The following is a 26,176-nucleotide window of genomic DNA, read 5'->3' as shown; positions in this document are numbered from 1 at the left end:
AATTTTTTAGCATTCGCGCTTGAATCCGGCAACAGAGCACTGAATATGTCGGTAACTTTCCAGCAGATGCAGCAGCTTGAAGAAGTCTTGCGGAAAATCAGAGGCAATCAGAATTCACAGACAACATCTCAAGGCATTGACAGCTCTCCCTTTTCCGCAGTGGCCGAAGGCGACTGGAAATCGATATTGGACGACCTTCTCTTACCTGCACATCCGAACATTACGACAGTTGAAACTCGACAAGATGACAAGCTAGACGAGTTTTTGAGTATCTTGACCAACGTGGATCGTCAACCTTCAGCGATTGCTTACGCAATAGCTTTCCCGGCCCTGAAGGTTCACTTCGCCATAGAAGACGTCTCTACCAGCCAGATTGCGCCACCAGTGGATATTTCATGCCAGGTTCTGGAGGTCTGTGAACTTGAGGAGAGATTCTTCGCGGAGGCTGTCAGCACTGGGCACATGAACGATTACATCCGGACCTTGTCTTCTCACCTTCGCCTGACAGTGACTGACAAAGCTTCAAGACTTTTTAGCGTGATATCTAAAGAGGAACTGTCCCAAAAACTGAACAAGATGCAGCTTATGCTCCCGGACGAAATGGCCGTGTCAGACCTTCCCGTCCCGGCAATTTCCACAAGTTTTGCTACCAACCTGCTAGCCGCGCGCTCGCACGTCTTCGACTTTAGGAAGGCGAAGGTCGCACGGAAGATACCCCGGACAGACAGCCTGTTGCTGTATGCTGTTGAGAGGCTTGGTGACGTCATATACCTGCCTACTAACGTGTACGCGCTGCTTGATCAGAACGCGAACAGATCTGTACTCAACATTCCTATCGCTGGAGTAGACTTGACAGCTCAGATGTGGTCTTACCTCTTGGATTCATCCTGGCCGGCTGAGACCCGCAAATACATTGATACTCACCTCCAGTGCTTTAAGGAGCAGCACTCCAGTAACCCCAAGAGCGGAGAATTTCTGAGAACGGCCACTACTGCGCTGGGCTTGACGTCGGCTGTTGACACCATTGCAGATGCTCAGTGGAACACGATGGTTAACGTAGACGGCGTAAATATATCCGTCGGACGGCTCGTGTACCTCATGTGGGCGTACGACCGCTGCTCAACGCTTCCAGAAATTACTTCACCTTTGGACATCAACTTAGCTCTCCGAAATTCACCAGCTTTCGAAGAGACATTCGGCTGCGGGAATAGCTCTGCAATGTCTAGCCGGAATTGTTGCCTTGAACATTGTTAAAGTTTTCGTTTGACAACAGGGTAGCACCCTTCGAGGACCAGAAAGACTTTGGTCATGGACAAACTGCTCAGGCCCTGCGTCCAATCCCTTGCTGTGTTTACCCAATATTTTTATGCCTCAACGTCACCCGCACTACACGCCCGTGTCCATTTACCATACACACATTATGCTCCGAATGTGTGAGGTCTCTTCACCGTCGATCGCCTGTATATAATACAACTGCTTCACTTAAAAGCGACCGCGAGACAAAATATATTAAACGCAAGCTTTTCCCGGAGTGTCTCGTGAATATTTTGAATTACGCCTGGACGCCCATAGCGACTGTTCACCTGAATGTTTTTGGGACGTTAATTTTTTTAAGCGTAAGCATTACTTGGCTCATGACAGGCGTTAACAGAAAGTGTTTTATTTATTTATTTATTGCTTTATTTAATTAGTAGCAGAGATTAGTACAATCAATATACAGCAAAAATAAAAAACAAAGTATACATAATCCTCTAGCATATTGATAATTACAGTGAAAGGCAAATAAGAGTTCAACATATCATTCTCAGTAGTTGAGCGATAAAAATGCCTAGTTGATCGGCAGCGCGTTCCAGACTGATATCTTGCGCGGAAAAAAGGGAAAGTTGTAGATGTTTGTTCGTGGAAATACAGGAGATATGGAAAGATAGCGCTTGAGGCGGGGGAGTCTTGATTTCGGGGTTAATATCAAGTTTGAAAAAATATAAGGATTGAAGGAATAGTAGCCGGTCTTCCTTTATCCTTTTGTCTAGTGGATTTAAGGCAGCAAGACGCATCATGAATGAGATTGAGCCATGGCTAATGTATCTGTCATCAATAAAACTACCTACTAAGAGTTCGATTTTCCTGAGTTTCTCGATGTCACTTGACTTGTGCGGGTCCTTTGCTGCGTAGGCATATTCAAGTATGGGTCTGACATATGCCCTCTTTGCCTTAAGCTCTAATGAGCTGGCGAACATGCCTATGCGATGTTTCAGAAAGGCCAGCTTTTCACGTGATGCAGAGCATAAATTCTCGGTGTCCGTCGGTCATTTCAATCTGGGCGTTATTGTTGCGTCTAAGTATTTATATTCATTTACCTCTATAACTAGCTTTCTGTTGTTGTGATATTCAAATTCAAATTTATTCATTTTATTCATGGCGCTAAGCACGACAGTCTTCTCAAAGTTTATGGCCATCGCCGATCTGTCACACCATCTTGCCAGCAATTACAAGTTTTCGTTCACAGATATTTTATCAGAGACGGATTGAATATCTTCGAAAATTATTGTCATCGGCAAAAAATTTAATTCAGACTGAAGGATGCAGCGCTTGAACAAGAGTATTGATGTAAATATTAAACAGGGTAGGACTTAGAACCGAGCCTTCAGGAACGCCAGAATGAACATCTAATACGTGTGAATTGACTCCTCTACAGCGACGAACTGTTTACGCTTTGCAATCACAATAAATGAAGCGCACGGGCCAATTTTGTGTTTTTTCAAGCGTTAGTGAGTGGTTTCACTGATGAGGCTCCCATGCTGCTGAAGCGAATTTTAATTTAGGCCAGGCGAAAGTTTGATAAGCTCATAATTTGATGGAAGGGGTATCAAAACGAAGATTGCTATCTAGGAAGTCAAGGGTGAGATTGACGTCATTAGCAATGCTATTTTTTTTAATTTTTATTTCAAAACTGAAATAAGTGCAATGGAACTATGCAAAATTGTACTGAACCCGTAGCCTAGGCTAGTAACGGGTCCGTCACAAAGATACTTTTCAAATGCAGCAGGTGGAGAGAACACTTCTTTTATAAATAAATTCAAAATAATGAAATCATAGCATACACTTTGCGCATCAATTTCATCAACAAATATGTTCGTATATACATTTGTTGTTCATGCGGACATTCTTTGCACATAACCTTAAAATAATTTGGGCCCAAAATTTACACCTCATATCGCCCTCAAAATTAGACTCAGAAAGAACATTTTGAGGAATTGCTAAAAATTACTTTTAATTTTAATAGAGCATCGTTGCACTCAATCAGCCTTTTCCCGTATGTATTCCAGCGTATTGGCAAGTTAAAATGGTTTGAACATGCAGCTGTAGTGTCCCTTTTGGGAATTATAATATACTGTGGTGAAAAGGCTCATTGGATTGCAACATTTTATGAATTGTCTCGTGTGTTTATAACGTATAAATAGAATGCAAAGGTAAAATATGGGCTGTCTGAAAATGTGGCTTGCTAGGCAGGGCTCTCTTTTGTAGCTGGACTATGGGTTCAAGACATGTGGGGTATGTGTTGCCCCAAAATTCTAGGCAGGGACTAAACCGACTGTGTTTAAAAGCAAAATATATTATGCGTTGAATAGAGTAATCGAAACATTTGTGCTATGCGTGATATATGAAGACCATATTAGGCGATCGGTTAAAGTATGCCAAAATACTTATTTATTTATTTATTTAACCATACTGTAGGCCAATGCTTTGGCCCTAGCAGGAGGGGCATTTTACAAACAGTGCAAAGTAAAAACGCTACACAAACAAAAGAAAAAAGTCCAGAAATTCAACACTAGTAAGTCTGGCAACAAATGAATACTTGTCCAGAATAAAAGTGGGAACAAAACTTTACAAGAAAAAGGAAATCAGTCCAAAATACAAAAAGTACAACGTAAAGAGGCATTACTACAGAAAGAGTGAGAAAATTATATGGTACATAAGTCATGGTAGGTAAGAAAAGAAAAAAATCAAGAATACAGTGCAATCAAGGCGCCTCTACTTGGGAAAAAAAAGACATTCCAGTTCTGATAGAAAGTAATTGGATTCAAAAATGCTCGGTGGTAGTTTGTTCCATTCATTCACTGTTTTGGGGAAAAAGCTGTTCTGGTAAGAATTGGTTTTTGCAAAAATCGGAGCCAGTGTGTATTGTGTAGTGTGCCGTGTTCGCCTGGTGGTAGCTTTCTGAATGCAGTCTGGAAGTTTAAACGGGACTTTACTTGACAAAAATTCATGAAGGAGCAGAAGTCGATTTATTTTCCGGCATATTGCTAATGTTGGAATTTTATGTTCTTGCATGGGTAGTGAAGGAGAATCTAGTCTTCTATAATTTCCAAATATAAATCTCACTGCTTTTCTTTGAATGCGTTCCAATTTTTCTATGTCCTTCTTGGTGTAGGGATCCCACAGCACCGACGCGTATTCCAGTCTCGATCTTATACATGTGTTGTAGACTAAAAGTTTTGTTCTGACGGGAGCATTTTTAAGCTTTCTTTTCAAAAAGCATAATTTTTGAAAAGCGGAAGCACAAATATCTGTGATATGAATGGACCATGATAGATTGTTTGTGAGGGTTATTCCTAGATACTTATATTTATCAACTACAGAGATCAGTCTTCCCTATTTCGTATGTGAATATGCTGGGGTGTTTCTTTCTTGTAACGCGGAGCAGAACAGCGTTTTCCCCGTTTAATTCCATGCCCCACTCCAAGGCAGCCTGTAGAGAAGTGTGGTCTTCCGTGCTGGAGATCTTACCGGTAAGAACGGAAGACACTTCAGAACCAAAAAGCGCATATTTAGAGGAAATGTGGGATTGCCTGCGATGAAAAAAATGATGTATTTTTTTAGCAATATTCATGAACATTTATCAATGTTTGCACCAAGTTTCGATTTGGGTGAGATATTGTTGAAAGTTTACGGCTTCAGTGGCCATAGAAAATGGGCAATAAATTACGCAATAGACGATATGCGAAATTGCTTGGCGGTCTGGCAACACCGCGCCCACAACTTCCGGTTTCCATCTTGGCACGGTCGAGCTCGTCGAGCTGGTGCATCGTTTGCTACGCGTACTTTCTTCTTGCGAGTGGATTTCAACACGCAAGCCTCAGCTGCTGCGTTGTTTTCACAGCTGATTTTTGACCAAATGTAGGTGCTTTCATTAAGCGCCAGCTTACTCCTACCGCGTCCTCAGCTTCGCTTGAAGTCTGGCGCTGATGATCGCAATAATCGGCCCTCGAAAGCGGGTTGGAAAGTCGAACCGTGACCGTGTGCTGTTGTCGTTTTAATGCTCACATTAAAGCGCCAGTTCAAGCATCACGCATTATCATGGCTATTTTATTCCCAGGTGGACGCGAATTCATCTGGTAGGGTAGCGAGCGGTTATTTTGCGGTGAGTGCGCACGTGTGTTGACAAACTTCAGTGACAGTGCGAACTTTCGTTCGCGCCGACGCCGGGAGCTTCGTGCATTGCAATATAATCACACAAGACCCTCGAACAGCTGCGTAATTCGATTCCTTTACTGTAATGTGCAATGCGCATCCGCGGTTTTCAACGTCACCGTTTCAGAGCCCGGCGTCGGTTGATTTTCGCCACAATTCGTTGAAACCGCGTCCTGCTTAAGACGCAGTCAGTTGACATTAACAAGAGGAAAGTAGGCATGAACATATAATTCAAAATATTGTAAGCAAAGACGCAGCTTTTTTTTTCAGATAAGCACTGAGCCACCGCGGCGGCTTGATTAGAGAAAGATGCTACAGCTGTAGGTGCATGCACGGACTCGATACGCTGGTCAAGCTGTGTGTGCAGGGGCGAAATTAGCATGTTCGGTTGCTTCCGAAACTTAATTAGCTTACTCCCAAACTTGGACAAATGACTTTGTTGCGAAGCAAGCTGTTGGAGCTTGCCACAATAATAAAATCTGATGGCCTGAAGCGTTTTCAGAACACTGTTGCACGTACTTTCTAGCTTAGAAATGCGTCCCTCCTTCATAATAAAGTAGCTATATTATTCGCTTCTTTTTTCTTTTTTACATTTTCGTCGCTGCATACATCGAAGGTATCGGAATCCTCAAGAAATAAAGCATTCGCACCTGAGTTTTTATACGTAGGGTGTATTGCTTCACAGACTCCTTAACGCGCATAATATATGCGCATGGTCCAGAGAGTTTGCTCGCCCTTCTAAACCTAATTGAACACGGGAAAAACTTAACTGAACACGTAGCAAACTAAGCAGTAACCGGCATATGGTTCTTCGAGTGAACTTATTTCGCCAGGGCACGAGCGATTGGCCCGCTCAAAAAAATTACCTTCACTATTACGTTGTTCAAGTATGCGTTTATATATTCCCACACCCGACCGGAGAGTTGATAAATGCACGAAATCGGCTTCTAATTTTGATCAGAGACAACAAAGGCTGTGGTCCTTATCTTAATTTAAACGCAAATCACCTCGAGAGATTTGTCAAAAATCAGCGCAGAAAGCGAAAGCTGCGCACTGATCCGCGTGCTGACACATGATACCTCGCATGGCGTTTTGTGTTACTAAAACGTTGGGACGGAGTAAAAAAATCGAAACCTAGTTAGAAACCTAGAATATAGATAGAAACCTAGAATAGAAAATAGAACCTAGTTCTGGCACGCATCGTAGTGTCTTTTCACAGTGGAGAGGGTAGCGCAACACTGCATCGGCATTTTATTTTCCAAACGAAGCGCAGCCGTTTTAACCCAACGCTGGGCAGCGGTTTCGTTTTCTTTACCGTGCCAACATGGAGGACTTAGTTCTCGGAGCGCCGAGAGATGGCGCTGGGCATTTCGCATATCGTCTATTGTAGGTGAATAGTAGGATGTTAGAGGTAACGTTAAAGGAAGATCGTTAATGTTAATGAGAAAAAGCAAGCGTCCGAGCACTGTACCTGGAGGAACAGCTAAAGTAACCGGAGAACAAGGGGACGACGATTTGTTAGCGTAGACTAATTACTCTTCGTTAGTCAAAAAAATTAGATTTAAGCCACTGCATTACCACATGATTAAGGTTTAGACGCGAGAGGTTTAGCAGTGTTCTTTTGCGCGTTACTTTATCGAAGGCTTTTCCAAAGTGAGGGAAGAGCATGCCAAAAGGAATGCTTAAGTCAACATGCTAACCAAGGTCTTTGATAAAAATGGCTATTTGAGAAACGCTGGAAAGTCATTTTAAGAAACCATGTTGGCTAGTGTAAAAAAAAAATTAACCGAGACTAGAAATTTGATTATCTGAGAATATATGACATGTTCCATTAGTTTTGAACAGGTGCTTGTGAGGGAACAGGATAGTAGTTTTTCGATGAAAACGATCGACCATTTTTGGGATTGGGACGATCTTACGGATTTTCCAGTTTTGAGGGAGCCCATGTCATCATAAGGACTGTTGAAGAAGGTGGCACACGAAGACACTAACAATCTTCTGAGTGTTTTTGGATTTTCGAGTTTAAGGTATCGATACCAGATGAAGATGACACCTTCAATGATTTGATTAGTTTATAATTTGGTCTTTGGTTTATTAGCTTTATTAGGGTTTAACGTCCAAAAGCGACTCGGGCTTAGAGGGACGGCGTAGTGGAGGGCTCCGGAAATTTCGACCATCTGGGGCTCTTTAACATGCACTGACATCGCATAGTACACGAGCCTAGTTCATAATTCCATTAGGATCGAGCAAAATGTGTGGTATAGCGGGGTGATCATGGCAGGGAAGTACGATAATTCGCCGACAGGTTCTTTATTAAAAACTGAGCAGAAAAACGAATTCAGAGTGCGACAGAGATCATGTTCCGGAATGAGAATGTTGTCATTTTTGTGTAATGTTAGAGTCCTGTGGCATGTAGGGTTAGTTGTTTTCCAAACCTTGTTACGGTTGGTGTGCAGCATATGGACGGTTGATATGGCTTGCTAAAGATTTTTTTCTTTTTGTTGTTCAGGCGCTTCAGTTCATTGTTAAACCACGGTGACTAGGATTTTTCGGTGATGATGATAGTAAGGATTTGCTTACTTATCAGTGTATGCATTCTGTGTTTGAAGAAAGACCAAATAGTTTTTATTCCCCCTTTGAGAAGGCAAGGATCAGCGATCCCCAAAATCGGGAAGTTGTGTGTTTATTGCTATTGTGGTGCTTTTGCCCTCATTCCGCTCGCTGGCCTCTCTGGAAACCAGCGCCGCGCGCCCGCCGTCGCGCCAAGCGAGCCCAGACTCTCATCGGACATGTCGCGGCTTGCACCGTGAATCATCCCGCCTCGCCGGCGCGGACCCTTCCTCCTCCCCCTCCTCTCCGTCGGTTCGAACTCCTACGACGCTTCGCCGGCCGCCCTTTCCTGTCTGCAAGCCTTCAACGATCGGGCGCCTCTCGACCATTCGTCTAATTTGAACGGTGGCCAGTGCCGTGACCTGATTGGAGGATTGGAACTGCTGGCTGCCGCAACGGACACCGGCGGCTATAAAAACGGAGCCGCGCTGAGCAGGAGCAGCAGACGGGCAGCAGAAGAGGATCACGCCGGAGCTACGCTTGCCCGGGGTCGCCCTTCTTCTTTGTGCTAGCCAGTGGTGCTCTTGGCCCTTTTATCTTGTGGGGATCCATGTTGTCCCTCACCCGCCGGATGCACCCTTCTCTCTCTCGTGGCCTACCGCGGCTCTTCATCCGGCGGCCCCCACAAGGCGCAGCAGCGGAGGGAGCGGAGGGGAGGCGCCCGCGACTACGCGTCGTCACGTGGGCAGCCCTCCTTACCCGCCCCTCTCGGTTTCCGCGGCCGCGCGGGCCGCGCGCACGGTGTTGGCGCGAGACACGGTCTGACAGAGAACCAGAGAGTTGACACCGCGACGTCCGAGAGAGCGGACGCGACACCAGCGGCGGCCCAGGTGACCCGAACTGTTCTGTGCCTGTCTCCCGTGCCTGTGTACTGTGCCTGTTGCCTGCCGTTGCTGCCTGCGCGCGACCGAGGGAAGCCATTGGGAGATCCCAAAAAAGGTTTTGCCTACGGGCTTATTCCTCGGAGGTGTGTTCTTCGCGCCCACGGGTGTGGTCGAGCTAGCGGAGTGGTGTTGGCCCTGAGTGCAGGGTCCAAAGCGTGCCAGTAACCCCACATTCTACCATGTAAAAGCCCTGGTACATATTGTAAATAAACGTAAATAAACGTCCTTTGACTCACCGTCGCCTCGACCGTTTCTTGGCTGGGATTCCAAGTCCCAACACTATGTAGTTCCCGTTGTCATATAAGGTGAGAGTTTTTTTTTCCCTTTTCAGGGATGGCAGTTGGCAAAAAATGTGCTTAGTATTGCCGAGTGGCCACTAAGCCCAGGCAAATGAAGTGGCGGTGAAACTTTATCAGGTTGGGAAGTCAAGACGAGATCAAGAATATTGGAAGAATGATCAGTTTGAAACTCACAAAAGGAGCAGCGTCAAAGCATGTAACCACAGGCGATTAAAGGAGCGCTTGTGTCTTCTCCTTTCTTCTTCTGTGGCTGCATGCTTGGGCACTTCTAGTCTTCTTAGGTTCAAAATGCACCTACAAGCCCAAAAAGAAGTTTTATTGATGATCAGTTTGCCTAGTGGGTTTTAGATACGAGCCGCGACAAGCCAAAGGTTAGGCACGAGTTAAGAAAGTAGCTTTCGATGTTACCTTTGGATGTTGTCGCAGGGAGATCGGACCAGGTAATATCAGGAAAATTAAAGTAATCATAAAGAAGAATGGGAATGTGCTGATGGGACGTAGTTGCGATACGGAGTGCTTCGTGGAAGTGAGCAACAAGGGAATCTTTTTGATCAGCGGTCGATAGCAAACGCCGATGATAACTGAAGGAAACGAAACATGGCACATGATGAAAATCGGCCAGCTTAGACATAATGTTCGATATTTCCTCTGAATTCTAATCTTCAAGCTCCTGAACATCGCTGATATCTTTTTATTGCACCAAATGATCCTGAATATTCTTCAATTTTCATTAGCTTGCTTATTTCCCTTAGCACTTTGTCAATTTGGGTTAACGTGATACGAATTGTTTTCATTTCTGCCAGCAAAGATATTTCCCCAGCACGAAGTTCATTCCAAGCATTCATTATGTCGGAATAATCTTGCGGAGGAGTACGACGGGTGTTGGGTCCAGGATTTACTTCATCGTCGCCCGCCAAGATACGTAGTTCAGGGATGACACCGAGGCATCCGAAGACAATCGCGTCACAGCACTGAGAGTTCGGCAGCACAAGCAAGGCAGCATAACGGGTACACCGCTCAAATCTTTACCTGCGCGTCAAAGAGGCGACGCAGGTGAGCATACGTGGACATCGTTGCAGTGCTGCCGAGCCCGTTATTAAGGTCTTTGGCCAATATGCGTTCGATGAGTTTGCAAACAGTATATGTCAGCGAGATCGGACGGAAATTAGTGACCTTTTGCCTCCGACCATAATTAAGAACCAGAACGAGCTGTGAAATTTTCCAGTCTAGGGGTATTATGCCAGACTCGAGTAACGGCTCAAATATTATTAGTGATAAAGGTGATACAGCTTCAGCGTTACTTTTGAGAAATAAAGTTTAACTCACGTCTGGACCTGGCGTTTTAGGGCGATCAAGATGTAAAAACATTTAGATTGGTTTAATGGGGTTTAAAGTCCCAAAGCGACTCGGGCTCTGAGGGAAGCCGTAGTAAAGGGCACCGGAAATTTCGACCACCTGGAGTTCTTTAACGCGCACTCACATCGCGCAGTACATGGGCCTCTAGAATTTCGCCTCCATCGAAATTCTACCGCCGCGGCCGACATCGAACCCGCGTCTTTCGGGTGAGCAGCCAAGTGCCGTAACCATTGAGCCACCTCGGCAGCTGTAAAAACACTTAGAGTGTCCTCTCTAGCTGTGTGGAAAGTCACTTGGCTGGGAAAGTCACTTAGCGTGGTCGTCTCAAACTAATTTCGTCTCAAACACAGAACTAGTGTGGGATTCCTCATAAATCTTGGTATATATGGCAACGTAGAACACTTTTATTGTATTAAAGAGAGGGTGACAGCTATCGCAAGTAGGCTCAATAGGAGGTACAAGCTGAAGTTGATGCAGGCCTATGCGCCTATATCCAGCCATGAAAGTTCGTATGAGGGCCTGGAATCGGCAATCAACAAAGTAAAATCACCGTGTACTTTAATGATGGGTGACTGCAATGTGAAGGTAGGCAAGAACCAGGCTGGCGACCAGGCAGTCGGCAATTAGGGGATAGGTTCTAGGAAGATCACAGGCGAGTTATTCGTAGAGTTCGCAGATAGAAATAATTTACGGTTCATGAATACCTTCTTCCGTAAACGAGCAAACAGGAAGTGGACATGGAAGAGCCACCAATGGTGAGACTAAAAATGAAATAGACTTCATACTGTGCACTTACCCTGGCATCGTAGAAGATGTGGAGGTCCTCGGAAAGGCCCGTTGTAGCGACCACAGAATAGTAAGGTCTCGTATTAGCTTAGATTTGAAAAGGAAAAGGAGGAAATTAGTGAAGCGGAAGCCTATTAACGAGTTAGCATTAAGAGGGAAAACAGAAGAATTCGGGATTTTGCTGCAGAGCAGATGTTCTGCTTTAATCGATGGGGCATGAAACTTAACTTTGAAAAGACTGTCCTACTACGTGCTACAAGAAAACTTAATCCATTTAAACGCTCATTTTTTCCGGGTTCAGGAGAAATTACCGAAGTAACTGAATATAAATATCATGGTGTTACATTAGCAAACAACTTAAGCTGGAACACTCACATTTCTAACACTTGCTCGTCTGCCTTACGAAAACTTTGCTTGTTGCGCCATAAACTAAAAGAATCACCAATTCAGGTTAAGAGACTAGCATATGAAACCTTTATCAGGACTAAATTGGAATATGCGTGCATTGTATGGGACCCGTATACTCTCACTAACATAAAAGCACTTGAGCGGATCCAAAGGAAAGCCGTGCGATTCATGTTTTCGCAATACAATAGAACTGCTTCCGTCTCTGCATTAATGCAGTCGAATTACATACCATCCCTTCAGTCCCGGCGCAAGTTTCTTCGGTTGAAATTCTTATTTTTGTTTTTTAACCATAAACTTGGAATTAATTCTTCGCCGTATCTTAATCTACAGAACACCAGACAAACCCGACTCCCACCCCGTTTCTCTGACCCCGTACTTTTCAAACACTAACTTATTTCAGCACACTTTCTTTCCGCAAACCATCAGTGACTGGAACAGCTTACCAGCTTCGTGTGTACGGTCTCTTGACCTGATAAGTGACCATTGTTAGTTTGTTTTTAGTTTGTTTTGTTAGTTTCTTTTTCTTTTCCATGTCATTTCGCGCTGCTCGTTTTCTGTTTGCACTTTGCTATTATTGCTCAATTCCTCTTCTGTTCTGTATACACTTCTGCTTGGGCCTCACGGCCTGCAGTATGCCATAAATAAAAATAAATAAAAAAATAATTAAAGATGACTGCCATAATGCTGAAACAATGCACGATCGTCTAAGAGATATCATTACGGACTGCGCCGTAGAAGTAGGCGGTAGGATGGTTCGACAGGATACCGGGAAGCTATTCTCAGGAGACCAAAGATCTGATTAAGAAACGGCAAAGCATGAGGACGTCGAACTCAATAGACTGAATAGAACTCGCAGAGATGTCGAAGTTAATAAATAAGCGCAAAGTAGCCGACATCAGGAAGTTTAACACGGAGAAAATCGAGCAAGCTCTAAAGAGCGGAGGTAGCCTAAAATCAGTGAAGAGGAAACTAGGCATAGTTAAAAACCAGATGTATGCGATAAGAGACAAAGAGGGCAATGTCATCAGCAATATGGATAAGATAGTTAAAGTAGCCGAAGAGTTTTACACAAATATATACAGTGGCGACTGCAATCAGAACGTTACTGAGAGAGGCAGTAGAGTACAGCAATGGGACATCCCGCCAGTAACGAAGGAGGAAGTAAAAACGCCTTAGGACCAATGCAAAGGGGGAAAGCAGCTGCTGAGGATCACGTAACAGCAGATTTGTTGAAGGATGGAGGATAGGCTGTGCTGGAAAAACTAGCCACCCTGTATACGCAATGCCTTGTGGCCTCGAGAGTACCGGAGGCTTGAAAGAACGCTAACATTATCTTCATTCATATGAAAGGAGACGTCAAGGAATTGAAGAATTACAGACCGATCAGCTTATTGTCTGTTGCCTACAAGGTATTTACTAAGGTAATCGCTAATAGAGTCATGGCAACCTTAGATTTCAATCAACAAATGATCAGGCAGGCTTTCGTATAGGATATTCAGCAATAGATCATATTCACACTATCAATCAGGTTATAAAGAACTACGCATAATATTGTCACGAATATTACACGGCACGGATCATATTCACACTATCAATCAGGTTACAGAGAACTACGCATAATATTGTCACGAATATTACACGGCACACCGTTAGACACACAAGAACTGTTCCAGTCTGCCGAGCGGTCACCAGCAAGCAGGCGAAGCACTTCTTCCTCGTCACAAGCGAGATGGCGGAGCACTTCTTCTTCGTCCACTTCTAAGCTGTATCATTGCTCCCTCCTCTGCAGCATCGCCTCGATGCGGGCCGCTTTCATAGAGGGGAAATGGGTTGGACACGGAAAGTTAAACACAGTTATCACGACACAGAACCGGTGGCACTCAGCGTCAAGTACAATCAGCAGGAGGGTCGTGGTACGGCTTCATACGAACGACGTGCACAACATCCGGGTGCGGTGGTCTGCGCGATGGGAGGCCTGGGGTTGTCGGTGAAACTTCGTACGTGAGGTCGCTAATGCGGCGGAGAACTCGGTAAGGTCCGAAGTATCGGCGCAGTAATTTTTCGGACAACCCACGGCGACGAACTGGTGTCCAAACCCACACATGGTCGTCTGGTTCGTAAGTAACCAATCGCCGTCCGAGATTGTAGCGGTCAGCGTCGACGTGCTGTTGACGGTGTATTCGCTGCCTGGCCAGTTGACGTGCTTCTTCAGCCCGCTGAACGAAAGTGGCGACGTCAAGATCTGGCTCTAGGCCACACTGAGGGTCGACGGGCAACATGGCATCCAAAGAAGTAATAACTGGACGACCGAAGACAAGCTGGAAGGGCGTGAGCGGCGTTGTCTCCTGCAGGGCCGTATTGTAAGCGAACGTTACGTATGGGAGAATTTGGTCCCACGTTTTATGCTCCACATCCACATACATGGAGAGCATGTCGGCCAGGGTTCTGTTAAGGCGCTCCACCAAACCATTTGTCTGTGGGTGGTACGCTGTTGTACGCCTATGGCTGGTGTGGGTCAGATCTAGGACTGCCTGAGTCAAGCGGGCCGTGAAAGCAGCTCCACGGTGAGTAATGATAACCGCCGGAGCCCCATGACGCAGCACGATGTTGTGTACAAAAAACGTAGCTACTTCGACAGCAGTTCCGTTTGCAAGCGCCGTTGTCTCAGCGTACCGCGTCAAATAATCCGTCGCGATAGCAATCCAACGTTTTCCAGTGGATGACTTCTGGAAAGGGCCGAGTAGGTCCATTCCCACTTGTTGGAAAGGCGTCTTCGGAGGCGCTATGGGATGAAGAAATCCTGCGGGTTTGAAGGGAGGAGACTTACGGCGCTGGCAGTCTCGACAGGTTTTGACGTATGTCCCCACTGATGGAAGTAATCTGCGCCAGTAGTACCTCTGCCGAATCCTCGCTAAGGTACGACTGACCCCCAGGTGGCCGGCAGATGGTTCGTCGTGGCAAGCGCTCAAGATATCAGGTCGCAACTCGGACGGGACTACGAGCAGAAATGTTGCGGTGTTGCTCTCAAAGTTGTGCTTGTAGAGGACGCCGTTCTGCAGAGTGAAAGATTTAAGCCAACGAAGAAAAACACGAGGAACGCGGGGACCATCGCAACCTTCCAGGTACGCGATGAGCGGCGCTAACTCTGGGTCCTCCCTTTGAAGCTGCGCCATATCGGTTGCGCTAACAGCACCAAGGAAAGAGAAGTCTTCAGTGATTTCCGGGGAAGCCAGGTCCACTGGCGCGCGTGATAAACAATCCGCATATTGGTGCTTCCGCCCCGACTTATACACGACCGTTACGTCGTACTCCTGCAAACGGAGGCTCCACCTCGCCAACCGCCCAGATGGATCTTTTAGGCTGGCCAGCCAGCATAACGAGTGGTGATCGCTGACAACGCGAAAGGGTCTTCCGTATAGGTATGGGCGGAACTTACTGATGGCCCAGACTAGCGCAAGACATTCTTTCTCAGTCGTTGAATAGTTGCATTCCGAGCGTGAAAGTGTACGGCTTGCGTAAGCGATGACTCGTTCGGCGCCATCCTGCAACTCTACCAGGACCGCCCCAAGGCCTACGTTGCTAGCATCAGTGTGTATGTCGGTTGCTGCGGCGTCATCGAAATGGGCGAGTATCGGTGGACGAATCGTCGATAGTACGAGCACAGTCCCAAAAAACGTCGAAGAGTCTTTTTGTCAGTGGGACGCGGGAAACTGGAGACAGCAGCGGTCTTGTCGGGATCTGGGAGAACACCGCGCGCGCTGACAACATGGCCGAGGAAACGAAGCTCCTCAAAACCGAAATAGCATTTCTCAGGCTTGATCTTAAGTTGCTTACATTGGAGCGCCCGGAGCACTGTGCGCAGCCGCTCCAAGTGTTGCTCGAAGGTGGGCGAGAAAATGACGACATCGTCCAGGTATACGAGGCACGTCTGCCACTTGAGCCCAGATAAGACAGTGTCCATCATGCGCTGGAAAGTGGCCGGCGCTGAGCACAGTCCAAACGGGAGCACCTTAAATTCGTATAGACCATCAGGCGTCACAAAAGCAGCTTTCTCGCGGTCTCGCTCGTCCACCTCTATCTAGTAGCCGCTTTTGAGATCTAAGGAGGAAAAGAACCTGGCATCACGTAGTCTGTCGAGTGCATCATCAATTCTGGGGAGCGGGTAAACGTCCTTTTTGGTCGCGTTCAGTTTGCGGTAATCGACACAAAATCTCAAGGTGTTGTCTTTCTTTTTCACGAGGACCACCGGTGATGCCCATGGGCTGGTCGACGGTTGAATGACATCGTCGGCGAGCATTTCGTCCACTTGCCTTTTAATGGCTTCGCGTTCCGTCGAAGAAACGCGGTAAGGGCGCTGGCATACGGGTGGTGTAGTCTCGTCGGTGATGATGCGATGCTTTGCGACAGGCGTACGACCGACCCTGGAGCTTGTGGCAAAACAATCCGCGAAGTCGGTTATAAGCGCCGAGAGGAGAGCCTTCTGCTCAGGCGCCAAATCCGGATTGATTCTGACGGACCGAAGGACAGGACATGGTGGAGCCTGGTCTTCAGGGCTTGTCTCCAGGGCGCTCACTTGAGGCACCACGGCGAAGTCATGCAGGAAGGCGACAGCCGTGCCCTTGGCGAGGTGCTGCAACTCGTTGGCAAAATTTGTAAGGAGCACACTAGCACAACCGTCCTGTAGTTAGACGAGCCCGCGAGCGACGGCTACTCCCTTCTCGAGCAGCAGGGGTACGTAGTTATCAGCGACACCTTCGTAGTCTTGGAATAAATCGTTCCTTACGAGAACTAGCACACTGGACCGGGGTGGCACCATTACGTCGTCGTCAACAAGTCGCAGAGCAGTGAAGCGTGAGTCGTCTGTGTCAGTACGCGCCACGGCCCGTTTAGTCGAGAACGTGACCCGTGCTTCGTGCAGGTCAATGACAGCACCGTTCGTGTGGAGAAAGTTGAGACCGAGGATCAAGTCCCTCGAACACTCACGGAGGACTACAAATTCGCCGACGTACACAAAACCACGGATATCGACGCGAGTTGTGCACCTGCCGGCGGGGATAATCAGGTGACCCCCAGCAGTGCGAATGCTAGGCCCCGACCACCCCGTCAATATTTTCTTCAGTTGTAAGGCAAGGGCCAGGCACATGACAGAATAGTCGGTACCAGTATCCAGCAAAGCGGTCACGTCGATACCATCAATTTTGACGCACAAATTGGAGGTAGCGCGTCGGATGCTGTCGCTACTCGCCCCCGGAGAAACATCGTCGCGTGGTAGTGGCGCAGGAGGATCTTCACAAGTCCCGGCATCAGCGGCCTTGCCTCCAGAGGCCGCTGGAATCAGTTTTCCCGGCGTGGACTGGGAGAATGGCGTCCGGAGTAGCCTGCGGCTTGACGGGGGCTTGGAGAACGGTAGCGTCTCGGCGACGGTGATCGCGCCTCCTGGTGGCCTGACGTGATGTGGTTCTGGCGCGACGACAGATGGAATGCTATCTCCTGCGGTCGTTCCCCGTTCTGAGGGTACGGGTCGTCCGGCGCGAAACCACGCAGGCCCACGCGGCGGTATGGGCACGCCCTGTAGAGGTGATCGGCCTCGCCACAGTGACAGCAGAGGGGCCGACGATCCGGTGCACGCCACACTTCACTCTTTCGCGGTCGCTGATAGGCTGGCGGAGCGTCAACACGAGGGGTGCTCGACGAGAGCACTGCTGGAGTCGCGGCAGTGACGTCGTACCCAGGGGCCTGGCGCAGGATGGACTCATACGTGGGCCTTGCATCAGGCTGGCGAGGAACCTCGGAAATCTGGTGCTGTTGTGCTGCCAGGCGCACCTCGTCCCGGACGACTTCGCTCAGTGGCGTAAAAGATGGCGTCTCGGACGGCGTACGGAAGGCCTGCAGTTCCTCTCTGACGACAGATCGGACCAGCTCGCGTAGAAAGGCCGCGTCGATACCGGGAGGCATGGAGATGGGATCAGGCCCGAAGGTGTTGACGTCGCGATTGTACTGGCGGGCTCGCTGTTCCAGCGTCTTCTCCATAGTTGCCGCCTCGGTGAGGAACTCTGCCACAGTGCTTGGAAGGCTGCGCACGAGTCCTGCGAAGAGCTCTTGCTTGACACCCCGCATGAGGTGGCGAAGCTTCTTGTCTTCTGTCATGTTGGGATCCGCGCGCCTAAAAAGGCGGGTCATGTCCTCGTAGTACATGCGTACACTCTCGTTGTGGCGCTGGTTGCGCGAGTGTAACGCAGCTTCTGCTCGCTCTCGACGGTCTGCATTCGGAAAAGTAGCTTTAAGATTGCGGTAGAAAGCTTCCCAGGACGTAAACGAAGCTTCATGGTTTTCGAACCATGTCCCAGCCGACTCTTCAAGTGCAAAATAGACAATGTGGAGCTTACGGTTGTCACTCCAGCCGTTGTAACGGGCAACACGTTCGAAGATCTCGAGCCAATCCTCGGCGTCCTCGAACACGTCGCCATGAAACGACGGGGGTGTTCGTGGCTGATGACAGAGGATGTGCGCCGGGAGCGTGGTCTCAGTTGCCATGGCAGCTGGTGCCTCCGAAGACCGAGGGTGCGTCGCCCTGGTTGCAGCCGGAAGGAGTCCAAATTCAGGGGACGCTCCACGGAGGCGGCGGCCGCGGCGCTGGTGAACTGGGGTGAGATCCGTATTGGTCGGTAGCCTACGCGGGTCTGGAAGCGTACCCCGCACCTCCACCAGATTTGTCACGAATATTACACGGCACACCGTTAGACACACAAGAACTGTTCCAGTCTGCCGAACGGTCACCAGCAAGCAGGCGAAGCACTTCTTCTTCCTCGTCACAAGCGAGATGGCGGAGCACTTCTTCTTCGTCCACTACTAAGCTGTATCAATATAACCAACCCTTATATATAGCCTTCATTGATTACGAGAAAGCATTCGACTCAGTGAAAACCTCACAGTCATGTAGGCATTGCGGAATCAGGGTGTAGAAGAGCCTTATGTCAAAATACTGGGAGATACCTGTAGCAACTGCACATCTGCCATTGTCCTGCACGAAGTTAGCAATTAAATTTCAATAAGGAAGGGCGTCTTGCAGGGAGACACAATCTCGCCAAGGCTGATGCTACAGGTATTCCGAGGTCTGAATTGGGAATAGTTGGGGATTCGAGTTCATGAAGAACTCCTAAATAATTACGTCACCTGCTTCCTTTATATATTGTCATGGTGGGGTGACAAGGCAGACTCGACAGCTTGTGGGTCTGTTTCTGGGCACTGTCGCTTGTGGGTCTGTCTTGTGGAGCTTACGTCCTTTCTAAGAGTTGTGGGGACAAAGAGAAGGTATGCTTGTGACCTGGGACCAGGGTTCTTCCTTATAGCTCGCCTCGTTTCAGGGAAAACTACGGCAGGCGTCGAGACAACCTTTTAGGTATGGTAGCTGGCTTACCTTCTAAAAAAAGTGACAGTATCTTAGCTCAGCTACGCCAGGATATACGTAGCGAGAGGTACAGGATATCCCTGGATACGACTAGTTGTTTTGCTTATCGTCATGGCTACGTGTTAGACGTTAAAGGCGAGACATGTGGCGCAGGCGTGACTGTCAGAAAGACGGCCAGGTGATCCGTAATCTAACACCGGCCGTCTTGATGATGCCAATGCAGTACTCTGGCTTGTCGGTTAGTGTATGGTATGCCAAATCGATGGGTGAGCCCCGTTGCGTGGTTTGCGTTCTGGGATCACTGACCAAGCCCGAGGCGAGCGGCGTCGGCGCGCGGCGCCGGCAGCTGTGACGTCACTCGGCTCCTCGCGCTTGATGGCCGCGTTGATGGCAAGCATCTTGAATAGCGTGGCAGCAAGGTAGAAGACACTGGTGACACATGAACATCTGCTAGCTCCACCTTTGAAAAAATTGCTCGTATGAAGGCAAATATTTGAACACTGCAGCGGCCGTCTCGTATCAAGTTGCGATCGTTATTTTATTTTATTTTTTTGCAAAAATTTCTACATCTTCCAATTTTGAATGAACACACGTAATCACTGACCTCACTAGGTGTTACTCAGTTCATGTCACTGCTGGTAATGAATCAAGAGTGTATAAAGGGGGCGGTGCAACAAATATGAATAACTACCGGCCAATCTCTGTTCTAACTGTATTCTCAAAAATATTTGAGCGCGTCATTAATGATAGACTTACCAGTTTTTTTCAGAAACATAAAATAATAGCTGATGCATAGTATGGTTTTCAAGCAAATAAGTCTACGGAACAAGCTCTTATACATATAAAAGACAAAATGATTGAAAACATAGAGAAGAAACTCTTAACCCTTGGTCTATTTATAGATCTTCGGAAAGCGTTCGATACTGTGCAACATGACATATTGATAAAAAAGCTAGAGATCTGCGGAATTCGGGGCGTTGCACTAAGACTGTTGCAAACGTACCTGAAAGACAGGTCACAGTATGTAGTCATAAACGATCGCACTTCGAGTAAAATGAAGATACAACACGGCGTCCCTCAAGGATCAATTTTGGGGCCCTTACTCTTTCTTATATATGTGAATGATATAACTATGATACCAGGATCCCCCCAGTTAATCATGTATGCTGACGACACGAACATATTTTTTACAGGAACAACAAAAACATGCCTTGAAAAATCTGTCAATGATTACTTATTAAAACTTTCCAGGTGGCTACAAGCCAATCGCATTACTCTAAATACAACAAAATCTAAATACGCAATTTTTAAACCCACAAGCGTTAGGGACCAGAACCCTATTAGCATCAGATGTGAAGGTAGCCTGTTGGAGGAGGTCACTGAGCAAAAATTCTTGGGTGTATGGTTCAGTAGTGATCTGTCCTGGAACGCCCATGTTAGTTGCCTTGAGTCCGATTTATCACGGGTCATTGGTTGTCTTTACAGAATCCAGCACTTGATTCCATCCTGGATGAAGCAGACACTATATTATTCTCTATTCTATTCTAGAATAAGTTATGGTATTTTAGTTTGGGGTACGACAACTGATTCTAATTATAAAAAATTAATTACTTTACAGAAGAAGGTGTTACGCATATGCGAAAATTATCATGGCGAGAAAAGGGAACTAAGAACGCATCCACTTTTTTTAAAGTACAATATGCTGAGGGCAGATAAGGTATACTACTTTAAGTTGCTACAATGGATACATAAAAATCGTTTGTACGTCCCATCCACCGACAGAGTGAACTTGTACGCTATCAGAGACCCAAAAATAGAGATACCGAGGATAAGGACGAATTATGGTCGTCAAGCATTGTCTTTTCAGGTTATCGGAATTCTCAATAGAAGAGATATAAATATTAATTACAGTAAACCCTTCTCCACTTTCAAAAATGAATTCAAAGGAGCTCTTCTCTGTAGCGATGTCACCTATAGCAATCGTTAAAATTTCTCATGCAAACATGTTGTAGTCCAATTTTTTTTTCACAGTTACTGATTCTGTGTTCGCATCTATGTACTCTTGTTTGTGCTTATATGTCCATAATGCCTTGTTTTTCAGTAGGCTAGAATAAGCCTTAAGTAGAACTTTGTTATTTGATGTAGTGTTTCATGTATGTCTTGGACTTTGTTTCTTATTTATATACTCATCGTACATTTATGATGCAAATTTTTGTCAAGCGCTTTTGTCTTTTTTTGCTGAGTGTGTATGTATTTTCCTGTGTATGTTCTTCCGTATGTATTTTCCTCTGCATAACGCTTACTTTTGTGCCTACTTTTCTTTGTTTTTTTTCTCCATATCAACAATACTATTTTGTACCGGCCCGCCGGACTTTTGTAATTTTTATGTTTGTTTGTCATGTAGTAGGGGGCTGAGGCCCCGTCAGGCAACATTGTGCCTTTAGCCTCAGCCCCTTCTTAGGCAAATGTCTAAGCAACAAATAAAAAGAAAGAAAGAAAGAGTTTCTTTTTACTATTTATTATATGATGCTCCAGTGTAAAGAAGAAGACGATGAGCGCCCGCAGTGGGAGCGCCAACGCCCAGCGCGAGACGACAGCGCTGGCTGTCCGAGCCTGGACTGCGATTTTACTGCTCCGCCTGGTCGTCCCTGTCAAGCGCCTTTTGCCATTAAAGCCCGTTGCATCTTGGTGGAGGTGCGGGGTAATTTCTCGGTAGCTCACTGTAGAACTATAGCCTTTCGAAGAAGCAATGCAAAATTATAATGATCTTCTCGAGAACTTTGCCCACCTGTCTACCACTGAGTTAATTAGCTGTAAACCTGTCTATGCGTACCTTTACCGTCCCTACTGTGCACCTTGCCCGCTACCTCATTCTCACCAGAGTGTGCGTTGTGTAAATCTTCAATGGGCTGTCAGGGTGGCTGACCTCCTCAAACGCTTATCTGCCGGCCGCCACTGCGCTCATCGGTAACTTCCGGCTGCAGCTGGCTGGATTCCCAGGATGTCGCACGTGTCTCAGAGAGTATATATAACGGCACAGAAGTAGACTCAGAAGCACATACTGGGGAGGCATTTTACCATTTTCGGTCGTGCGTTTTCTCACAGCAATAACAAGATGAACAAGACTGCGCAGCTGTACTTCTTGGCCTGCGTTGTTCTCGGTAAGCCATGCTACTGCTTATCTGTTTCGTACCTAAACAAATCCATTTTCTTAATTTTAGCCTCCTAATACCTTGCGTGGCGCGTACAATACACAGCATACAAACGTTAATAGTTCTTATTACTTTTATGAAATGAATATCCAAGCAATTTTCGGAAAATACCAGTCGAATTTTCAGCTGCCAGAGCTGTGGCAATTCCGGTGTAAAGGTTGTTCACTCAAAAACCTAGCCATCCATGCGAAACGACATGAAATTTCAGTGTGCTTGATGTACTCGGGTTGAAGTTAAATTATTTTACGTACCAGAATATACCGGGTGATTTTTTAGAAGGTCCAAAATTTTTAAAGAAAGATAAATTCCTTTAGATTTATTTTAACCCTGGGGCTATACTGAGGGCTACGGCCGACGCCAGGTATGAGGCAAACAACTTAAATTAGTTCGCTGATTAACTTAATACGTTAATTAACTTTTGTAATTTTTAGGGGATATGTTGTAATAGCAGAATTGGAGATCATCTTCCAAACAGTTCAGCAAAGAAAAAAATTTTCATTAAAAATTTTTGCGCGCGTTACGAAGCGAGAAAAAAATCACCCTGGTAGGCAGCTTCACACTGTAACACAGCGCCTGTGAGCGCCTGAAACGTAGCTTGCTCCGCCCTGCGCTTCGTGTCAGTGCGTTTTTGTTAGAACGCGGCATTCCGTGAGGCCGCGGAGCGAAGCGAAACAAGCAGCGATAGCGCAGGTCACTCGTCCGGGCTTCAGGTGATATCAGCCGTGTGACGCAAAGTGCAGGGCGGAGCGAACTACGTCAGAGGCGCTCACCGCCGGTGAGTTACGGTGTGAAGATGCCTACCAGGGTGACTTTTTCGCGCCTCGTAACGTGCGTGAAAAAGTTTTAATTAAAATTGTTTTTTCTTGGTTGGACTGTTCGGAGGACGATCTCCAATTCGGCGAATACAACATAACCCCTAAAATAAAGATTAGAAAAGTTCAGTAACATATTTAGTTAATCCGCGAACTAATTAAAGCAGTTTTCCTCTTGTCTTGCGCCCGCCGTAGCCTCCAGTATAGCCCCAGTGCTAAAATAAATCTAAAGGAATGTATCTTTTTAAAAAATTTTTGGACCTTCTAAAAAAAAACACCCGGTATGCATCAATTTCCCATTCTCTTGGGGCGTACAGAGATTAGCTTAGTTTGCTCACTGGGTGTTGGAGGTAACGTAAATAACTCTTCTGGACGTGCGGGCCACAGACCACACACAAGCTGGCCAATTTTCCTTTCCGTAGTCTATATGGCATCCCTTGCACAAACACGCGAAAAATTTAGGAGGTGCTCTCTTTGCTTTACGTCCCCCCAGCAATGGCGGCAGCTCAGGTCGACGTCCAGGACTGGTACCGGGGCGTAGACTTTGACGTGGGCTGCAGGCCTGCCCCGGTGACCGGTCTGTGCAAGGCGTCCATTCAGCGCTGATACTTCGACGTGGCCGCCGGCGCCTGCAAGCCGTTCGTCTACGGGGGATGCGGTGGCAACGCCAACCGGTACAGCACCCAGAGAGAGTGCGAGATCGCCTGTCTGCGTAAGTCTTTCGACACGTTTCTTGCACAGCGCGCCCTATTGAAGGCCAAGGAGAGCCATACACTAGCCACGATGCAATTTTTTTTTTCATGATTTGCCCTCTTAGCCCCCGCACTGCAAGGAAGCGACTTCAGTCGAGCGGTGCAGGGCTTCCTACTGGATTACTGCCGAACTGGTTTACATTTACTGTGACAAACAAGTGACGCAGGTGGTCATTTATTGATCATTGCTTTGAAATTATGTCTGTCCGCCTATGATGAGGGGATGCCTCCACTGCTACACAGTGCTAGGCTTTTCCCGTATAATTGCGGCTGACCTTTATTCGGGTTCCGGTGCACGAGAGGAGCGACTTTGCGGTTGCAGATTCCTAGATGCAGTTTTTAGCGAAGACGTTGGGGCTGCGGTTGCACTGTTTGCTGCTGTCTGCACTACAACTTTAGAGCGCACGAAGTGTTCGTCAAAGAAATTCTAAACTAAATGCCATGGCTGATGGTTTCTGGCACGAGTTTTCTCCATCGACAACGCTTTAAAGAAGTTCATCTCCCACCAATAACAATCGACCTTCACTATAAATGTTCCATTACTTCGGTGAGAAACTACTCAATGCAGGTATTTGCCCATGTGATTACCGACCTAGTAGGCACTCCGGCAGAGAGCGATCAGCGCCCTCTATTTGGGGGAGTTTTCATGAAGGGAGCGCTACTTCGGCTGGGTCACTATTGCTCAAGGCGCTTCCCACAGAACAATAAACGTCTTGCATCGCGATTAGAGCGCCTGTCCTCAACTCACTATATTCAGTTAGAGTTAAAAGGAACAGTAAATTTGAATTACATTTTCGTAGACAGTGTCATAAAGGATAGCGGTTGATGTCTACTGTATAGGTTGTCGAGGAAATTGCGCAAGATTCCGGTGACGTTTCCACTCAAGCGAAGCGGGCGTCACAAGTGAGCACTGCACTGCCTACAATGTACTTTGCACGTGCTCCGTCCCATAAAACAGACATAATAACAGAATAAAATAACAGACAAGCACTATCAAGCTTAAAAACTAGTACGCTGCGGTAACAGTGAAATATAAGCTTGTCAAAAAACTTCGCTAAATATTCATCATAATGGTAGGCTAGTTCACTTGACGCTATTACTAACCTGTTATTTAAAGGTGGCCGTCAGTACCACCACGCCCAGACTTAAAGCGAATGCCCCAGCGCATAGCTTCGAGTGACGCCATCGGCGCGGAAAGTTTTCCGCTGGGTCCAAAACTTGCTGCTAGGTGTATTTGTGGCGGCTGACTATGCCGGGTGTCCGGTTCGTGTTTAGTGCCTTTAATGAATTGAAACTACAAGCCTTATAGTTGAAAAAAAAAACCTGGTGCCTGCCGTTCCATATTCGGCGTGTGTGTACTGTTGTGACCCTGTTTAAATAAATAACAAAACTCAAAGTCCTGAGCTTGTATCGAAGTCTCACCCCCGCGAAAAGATCAGCTTCGCTGGCCGCAGCTTTGGACCACTGTGGGATCGCTGCAGCCTTTCTTCGCATGTACTAAACTGCGAGGCTCTTGCGCTATGTTCACGCCACAAGGAATAGTTTGCGCAGTTGCAAAGAAAGGCCACCACAGATTCGTTGGGCACGCGCTAGTTCGCGTCTGGAAGGTGTCCGGAGCGGTTCGCAAGTAGTTACGCCAGTGATTTGCCTTACGTGGTGTGAGAGTTTAACTGCTTTGTGAAGGCACGCATCCAGGACCTTCTGCTATGAATACCAGATGCAAAGCGACAGCAAAAGAAAGCATACAAAAGAAATGGGGCAATAACTTTAACGCATTCCGACCTTATAGCGGGTATTATGTGACCCAAGAACTTTGTTTCTGTCGCACTCCGCTGCGGAGATTCCGTTCATATGCACTTGTGAACAACAAATCCTTTAAGCTTGAGTGCCAGACAAGGATTGCACAAAGCACGCCGTAGGAGCGCCGAATAATCTCTTGAGCTAGAAATTAGGCGAAAAAGACCTCACACGACGAGTTGGTGTACTGATAATGCTATTTGTGGCTTACATGCAGGCTGATCGACTTTGCAGGTTCATGAAAGCCACGGAGGATCCCAAGAGGAAAATATTTTGCAAGAACCACAAAAGCCTTGATTTCGGAATAAAGTGAATTCGTAAAGTAATTTTGGAAGTATATCTTTTCACCTTTTTTTTCTGTTTCCTGCATGCTGGCCCTA

At 46.8% G+C, this 26,176-nt stretch overlaps 1 protein-coding gene and 1 pseudogene across 2 annotated transcripts in view; one reads left to right on the top strand and one right to left on the bottom strand.

Annotated features, from left to right (window-relative positions):
• Nucleotides 1–26,176, bottom strand: part of LOC149327351 (atlastin-1-like) — an 87,645-nt gene that overhangs the window by 18,252 nt on the left and 43,217 nt on the right. The window lies entirely within an intron of this gene.
• LOC149327352 (PI-stichotoxin-Hcr2o-like) lies at nucleotides 22,339–26,122 on the top strand (annotated as a pseudogene). Its single transcript, XR_016285917.1, has 3 exons — nucleotides 22,339–22,384; nucleotides 23,741–23,959; nucleotides 26,014–26,122. The product of XR_016285917.1 is annotated as a PI-stichotoxin-Hcr2o-like (transcript).

The sequence above is a fragment of the Amblyomma mixtum genome, chromosome 10 (assembly GCF_055824585.1).
Source record: "Amblyomma mixtum isolate Tamu chromosome 10, ASM5582458v1, whole genome shotgun sequence".
In the NCBI taxonomy this organism is placed as follows: Eukaryota; Metazoa; Arthropoda; class Arachnida; order Ixodida; family Ixodidae; genus Amblyomma; species Amblyomma mixtum.
Note: the sequence above shows the minus strand (reverse complement) of the source record. Positions and strands in the feature narration are given on the sequence as shown.